The following is a 7,754-nucleotide window of genomic DNA, read 5'->3' as shown; positions in this document are numbered from 1 at the left end:
CCCTATTCTAGTTACATATTTGTTATCATATAAGAGAGTCACACATTACTTGCTATTGAGTCTTTCATTATTCACTTGTAAGCAGGAAGAAAATTCCATCTTCCATTTTTATCGAAAAACATACGAAAACTAGACAGTTGACTGAAGTAGCTAATGCTCAGAGGGCATAAACAATTTGCAACATCTTGCTGTAAAGGCCTCCTTTCCATTCTGCATCATTTTGCCTGCCTCTGCAACACACCCACTGACATCTCCTTACCCTGATTTCCCTCGATGGTACTGACACCCAGTGGGTGCCTCCTCTGCTCTCGAATCTCAAAAGCCACTCTCCATACCACCCACTCTGCCACCTAAACCCACTTAGTGACCCATCACCACACCGAGCAGGCCCAGACTCTTTTCCACCTAACATCCCAGTTCAGACATCTACCATCCCAAAAACAAGTTTTGCCTCCCTACAAATTTAGATTTAGTCCATAACAATAAACTTCATCCTTACTGCTTACCTGTAACAGCACTAGAGCCAGTCTTGAAGACTATCAAAGAATATTTGGTACTGTGAGTACCTGGCATTTTGGCTTCAGTGTGTGTGTGTGTGTGTGTGGGAGGATTAAAAATGATTTACTTTGCATATTGTTCAAATGGTCTTTTTTTTTTTTATTATTTTCTCTGCTTTTAAACTGTAATGACTTTATTTGTTTATGAAAGTGTGCCCTGCATGTCTAGTACTGTTTTATAATAGCTGGATTTGGATCCAGACTCTTATTTCTATCCTAGACATCATTAAACAATTTATTTTCCGTGATAGGGGAGAGCTCTTGGGCAAGAGTTCTCCATTAGCATGAATTATTAACGATATGTATATACATGCATTATGGATTTAAAAGATGAAAAGACAGCTTGCCAGTTATTCTATGGAGCTTTCTCCGTCTGCAAGGCCACTGGATTTCAGACAGCTGTCTGTGCTGAGTTGTCACAGACAAGGAATCTCCCTGATGACCACACGGATTTTGTTTTCCTGTTGCTAAAATTAAATAAAATATTCCAGAAAAAAAAAAAAAAAAACTCTGGTTGGTAATATCTGCTTAATCTTCCCCTTCTTCTTCCTGTTGTAAGGTTATGTTGCAAAATAGCTGATAGCTCAACAAATATTCTGGGGAGAGGTCACAGCACTGTCATCAAAATACATAGACTTTAATTTTAAAATAACTTACAAGAAGGATATTTTTGTAACCACAGCATTTGAGCAAATTGTGTCATTTTTAGATACTCCTGCTGACGCATCTGCTTGTGATGTGTCAAATCACATCTATCAGCTATGTTAAGCTACATAACCCTGCGTGATAATGAAAAATGATGGAAAGAAGCAGCTTTGATACAGTACATCACACTGTGACACAGCAGTGGAAAGTCTAAAACATTTAAATCTCAAATAAAACCTCTTAGATGTGCAGCTGCAGATAGTCTCCACTCATGTTTCTACACAGCTTTGCTCTCTGTGAAAAACATTCTGATAGGTGTTTGCTACTTAAACCTTTCCAGGTAATTAGTTCCCTTGGCACTTCAGGATTCATCCATCCCGCTGCTCAGGATAATGCCACACAGTCCAGTGTCAGAAAAAAAACATCTTTTGGTATCCAGGGGTTAAAAAACAAAAATACTCCTGAGGAGAACTGCATAAAAGGATGAAGGGAGGTTTCTAGAGATTAATTATCACTACTCTCAGTAGGCCCAGGAAGAGTTGATTAAAGCTCTAAAGCTCTTTGTTCCTATCTTTAAAAACCTTTACAACTGGACCCCTTTATGCCTGGCCCTCCTTGTATATCTTTGTGTTGCCGTCTGCCTCTATGAACATTGCCAGGGTCAATACTATGATTTTTTTTTTTTTTCTCTCCAGAAGTACCTGCATCTTTTCCTCTAGGGAACATTTCACAAACCACTTTCAATTGTCCTTCAAGGGTAGTGATTGACATGGATAGTTCTCCAACAGGTTCCTTTGCCCCTGCTTCTGGGTAAACTGGTGGTGGCAGATGAAAACACCTTCCCTTTTATTTCTTCTGCTTCTAGAAGATAACCTGTTAGAAGGAGAGAACAACATGTAGCTGTGGGCTTTGGCAGAGAGCAATGTGCTTGCTTTGCACACTGAAAACTCTTTCTACTGAATAATTTCTCCAGAGAGAAGAGGGTCTTTACTTAGAGCAAATTGTATGCAAATCTCCTCTCACTATCCTGTCTTTTTTTGACAGTGATGGATTGACAGACCAACTACCAAAAGGCATACTAAGGAAATCAGCACTGCTAATTTAAGGGGCAGTGGGGGGAAGACACAAAATACAGTTAAGAAGTAAAAAAAAGTCACATAAAATAGCTTGAAAAAACTTTCCTATAACCTAGAGTGAAAAATATGTTTATTATAACCCCCTTTTTCTTATTATTGCTTTTTGTCACTTTCCCTCCCTTCAATAGTTGCTTCTGTTCTCCTATGTACATTTCAAACAAGTCACTCTTACCATTACTTAATTACAGGTGCAAAATTGCATCCAGAAAAGAAAAATACTGAACCAGTTTTTCATGCCACAACACACATGCACACTTGTACGTGTGATTGTCCCCTCTTTGTTTCAATACATACAAGAAGGTTTTGAGTGAAATTACCCAGGTCATTATCCTGAATTGCATTTCAAGTAGTTTTGGACCTGAATTGGCCTTCACTTTTTCTACGTTCACAGTAATGCAAATACTCTAATTTAAATAGGTTTCTGCTTGACTACAATACAACTATGAAGTGTATGACACATGACTGCCATGGAAATGCAAGACATTTCTTTAGAAAATGCTTGGTTTGGAGTGTGCAATACTTACGTGCTGTTTCTCGTCCATGAGGAAGGTACACAGGTACTATCTACAATTCATGAAAAAAATCCATTTACAAAAGTACTTTCCTGTTTGCTGTTTCTTTTGAGTCATAACCAAAACAAGCTTAGAAATCTCATTCATAGCAAACAGAAACACCACTGCTGATTTAACAGTAACCTTCTTTAATTCACATACATAATATCATACCCATTGTGGAATCACATTTGAAACTTACTTACTTATAGTTTTTTTCTACATGGATTTGCACGTTTGATCTTATCCCAGCAAAAATAAAGACCACTGATACATTATTTTACCTCAGTATTTTACTCCTGCTTATGAAAACCTTCTAAAGGAGCCTGTACAGGTAGAAAACCCAGAGTCTTCATAAACTGTGTTTTCTTCTTTGGTATCAGAATAGAAGGTGCATATATATGTGTTTCAAAACATTGATGACATATAATAGAAATTTTAAAGATAACTTTATGGCCATTAATTACAAAAAACATCCTTACAACAAAGAAGGTAAATGAATAACTTAAAATAGATTAAAAATTCTTATTCTGTTACTGAGTTGTGCTTTTTGTAATACCCTATGAAATTATTATTCAACTGAAAGCAGTAAATATTGGAGCATTTTAATAAATAAAGAGACCAAACATCCCAGATCAAAATAAATCCTGAGTAATATTAATGGCAAAGCTTCCTTAGACTTCATTGGTTTCAGAATTTCACCAACAGGGCAAAATTCAGGCTCAGGAGGGTAGAAATTCTTCTGGATGTATATAAAATCCATAAAATAAAATGAAAAATAATAATAAAAATAAAAACAAAAAAGAAGAAGAAGCTTGAAGCAAAAATAGGGAGTCATATAATTCTCACAGTCGGTATACTAACTTTTGCAAAAAAATAAATAGTAAACAAAAAAAGAAGAAAGTTTAGTTCTTATTCATAAACATACACATTCCAAGAAACACTGAGAATCTTACTCAGAGACAAACAGAAAAATATAAAACTTTATAGAGTTCCTGAAGTAAAGAGGAGAGGGAAGAACATAAAACAATATACAAGATCATAACTACCGTAAACATTAAAACAAAGCAATCTACAAAATCACGTACATCTTAGTAAGCCATGTAAATTTAAAAATATCAAATGATTTCTACACGGTAAAAATGCCCTTATTTTGAAGAAAAAGAGTTAACATATCTTTATAGAATTTTACAGTAGGCCGGCATATTGCATAAATATGTACACTGCTGGGTACATCAAGTCTTTAGGCAATGTACAGTAATAGAAATCAGAAAATGAATGTATGGAGTTTAAATGTGTAAACTATGAGCACCATGTTAAAATACCCAATAGATTAAATTTTGTCACCTTAGTTACAGACAAATAACTGTCTTAAAAATACATTCGTCTGGTCACAATGTATTGCCTTCATCCAAGAAAGTTAACAAAATATTTAACATTGCAACAATGGCAATTTTTAGTTGGCACAAATCAATGAAATTCCAGTGAAGCCAGGAGCTGTACATCGATTTACACGAATTCCGAATTTATAACAAATATACTTAAAAACTGAATTTTAAATGCAGGGTATCAACTGAACATTATTATAATTTGAAACACATTTTGAGAAAAAAGCACAATTATGGAAAATAAACTCAAGAGAAAAATTATAGCCATGTTGTAAACTATATATTGTATAAGGAGCATATTATCCCATACAGCACATATTAAAGAAAAATGAATGTTTAAAGCAGCCTGAAGACCACGTCTAAATTAGTTTTCTTAAGTGTAAAATGTTCACGGACCAATAAGTTAACATTGCAAGTAAAGACAACAAATTGCTTCATAATGATATCATTATTGTTTGATTACAACAAATGATAAAAGCAATCATTCTTACTCAATAACATTGTGGAAAAGGTATTTCTTTTACTAACATTTATCATCAGCGGTTCTATGTACATGAATACTCATCACTCACTTCTGTAGAATCTTAAACCTTTTTCTTTCTCCCAAGCAGTTAAAAGCCTGCATATTTTCTAGTTTGAAAATGAAACCAACTGAACAATTTGATTCTTTTGCTCTTCATAGGTATTGGCATCATTAGAAACATTCTGTGTACTTACAGACAAGACAAAAGTGTCTGATTACTCCAGATTACCCATAACAATAAGAGACAATGATGATTCTTAATGCCTGAAAGATCCTATAGGACATTAGTCTATGGCTCATGTTACCTGAAAAATGGTATGGCTCCAAGAAGGTCATAGTCTGGGCAGACTGCAACTTTCCAAGGACAAAGATACACTTCTCATCTCAGCGGAACAGATTAACTTCTCAATCATTTCTCTGCAGAGCTGTTCTGCGAAATCACTTAACAAAATCTATAACCTAATTTAGGGTCATCATTGCAGTCTGAAGATTTAATTCCTGCGATTCAGATGGATTAAAGGAATAGTATCACTTTTACTGTTTACATTAGGAACACAATCCAGTAATTCTATAAACTGGCAAACTGGTCAGGAACATAGACACAAAAGAACTCCTAGATTTGTGAAAACTGGAAAATTCCAAAGTAAATTAATTAAGCAAGTTTGGAGGAATTTATTTAGAACGATAAAATTCAATTATTTAGCATTTGAAATAATGTTTACTTACAAATTCGACTGTCAAGTCATAGAATAAAAATACACATTTGATCTAAAATACCAGATAAAGTCTGAAAAAGAACTACCTTTATATAAATTACTAAAAGTTATATACTTAATAATAAAACAGAAACTCAAATGAATATTTTATTATGTCATTTAATTTAGCGTGGTCAATTTTAAACTTATCTTGTGATTTATTTTTATATTGTTTTTACTCTTACATATGAAGTCACATATACAAACAGTTCTAGCACTAAAGGCAATACCATGTTAGAAAATTACTACATTTGATGGTTATTAGTCTTTTATTCTCAGTAGTTTATACACTATTGAAAAGCAATTACAGTAGATAAATAATTGTGCAATGTTGTAAAATTGTTTAACAACTTAAAATAGAATTAATTTAATTTAAATTGTAGAAAAAAATGTAAAATCCAAAGTTGTTTGAACATATTTAAAAAATAAAAATACTTCTTAAGTAATAGATGGGATTTTTTCAATGAACATTACAGCTGAAAATTTGAAATTTGTCAGTCTCCTGCTAGATAAAAATGTATGGATATGGATCATGTATAACCACAATTGTCCTATTATTTATTTTTTTCAAGTGTATAGTATTAGACCATTTTCTTTGACAAGACATTGGGTCCAGGGGAAGGAACATGTATGCTGACTCCTGCCGAGGAGCGCAGAAATACAAAAGCCAGCACAAGTCAGCTAAGGTAGGAGGCTGAGTGGCAAGCACACACCTTCAGGTTTCAAATATAGGTTCCAGTGTTTGAGCAACATGGCTTACACACAGGCGTGGGACACCTGCCTGCTACAGGAGGTAGTGGAGACATACAGATTGAGCAGGCATACTCTTGAAATAAAGAAGCAGGATAAAGTCACTTAAAACACGTTTTACACGTACCAGATAAATAGAAATGGGCATTCACTTGAAATTACAAGCTAGAGAAAATATACCCTTTTTATGCCATTATACGGATAGATGCTCAACAACGTCCTGCTCTGTGCCAGTCTCAGGCAGGGGTTATGAGAAGCAGCCCATGACCAAACCGTTCATCTACTCTTTCTCATCAACTTTTTATAATGTAGTTTAGCCCTTTGTAATGACATGACAAGGAAAGCTCACATCCATTGAGTATCCAACACAGTTGAAAAGATGTTGTTTGCTACAGTTTTAACACAATATTATACTAAGACTTGCAATATTGATATAGGTAAGTTCTAATGCTATAGGTACAGAAAATAATAACCAGCTACATATCTTTCAGGATATAATATTACTTTTCAAATGGATAATGTATGTAACTATTAATATGCAATGTATATTACTAATCTTCCAAAATTACTATTCCTTCAGTTCAACTGTATATAACTCTATTATCTTATATAAAAAAAGTGAAAAGAAGTAATTAATTTGAAAGCTAGCCCCTACCTTTTATTATGGAGGATCTACTTCTAGCACTAAAGGTCATGGTGCAAATTCTTAGTTTCACTCATGTGTCTAGACTTCATTTTAACTCACAGCGCTGGCTTTGCTTCACTTCTGGTTTTACTTTAGGCCATCACAGGTGTGGGCCTGATATATCTTGAATTAAAGCAAATAAGAAGATTTCACTGGCTGAAGTCAGGTGAGGTTCAACAGCAATAAAAAGGTTGCAGAGGTAGGGAGAAGTCTCTGAAATACAGTTAGAAATAATGGCAGTATGGTATTACTATTTCTAGACTATGTGATTTATCTATTTCTAATACCAAAATGCTGCAGGTAATAGGGGAGTGAAATGAGGTAAGAATCTGAATCACACCCTGGTGGGACTCCAAGTTCCCCATGGGAAGTTCCACTTGACCTCCCTTGCATGCTCATACATTCTTTCTAGTTTTCACATGTTGCACAAGCAGCAAGGAGCTTCACTCTGACAGAGCTGTCCCCCACTGAGGTAAACATAAGATGTGTGTAATCAGAGAAAGCCTGGAAATATGAGGCTGACTCTACTGATCAGGGACCCACCTTAAGGTGCTCCCTATCTAACGGGGGACAGAGAGCAGGCTTCCTGTGCAGTGAAGTTATGCTGCCTACCACAAAGACGACCACTGCATTTGAACTCAGTCAGACTAAGTCTAAACATGGGTTTCACAGAGAAAAACGGGCAGGGCTGCCTCTAAGCATGTGCTTGTGTGGATGTGCAAAAAGTAGATATGAAAAATGGAAATCTGCTGAAGGCTTGATGG

General features: G+C 35.1%; 1 protein-coding gene across 1 annotated transcript in view; it reads right to left on the bottom strand.

The window, feature by feature from the left end:
• Positions 1 to 1,216: 1,216 nt before the first annotated feature.
• Positions 1,217 to 7,754, bottom strand: part of ZNF804A (zinc finger protein 804A) — a 448,502-nt gene continuing 441,964 nt past the window's right edge. Inside the window, exons 5-7 of the transcript XR_005267142.2 lie at positions 5,106 to 7,203; positions 2,863 to 2,902; positions 1,217 to 2,075 (exon numbers count right to left, since the gene is read on the bottom strand). The gene's annotated coding sequence lies outside the window, so the exon portion shown is untranslated. The remainder of the gene's footprint in view (positions 2,076 to 2,862; positions 2,903 to 5,105; positions 7,204 to 7,754) is intronic.

This window comes from Anas platyrhynchos, chromosome 7, assembly GCF_047663525.1.
Source record: "Anas platyrhynchos isolate ZD024472 breed Pekin duck chromosome 7, IASCAAS_PekinDuck_T2T, whole genome shotgun sequence".
Taxonomy (NCBI): Eukaryota; Metazoa; Chordata; class Aves; order Anseriformes; family Anatidae; genus Anas; species Anas platyrhynchos.
The sequence above is the reverse complement of the archived record's forward strand: the minus strand, read 5'-3'. Positions and strand labels throughout refer to the sequence as shown.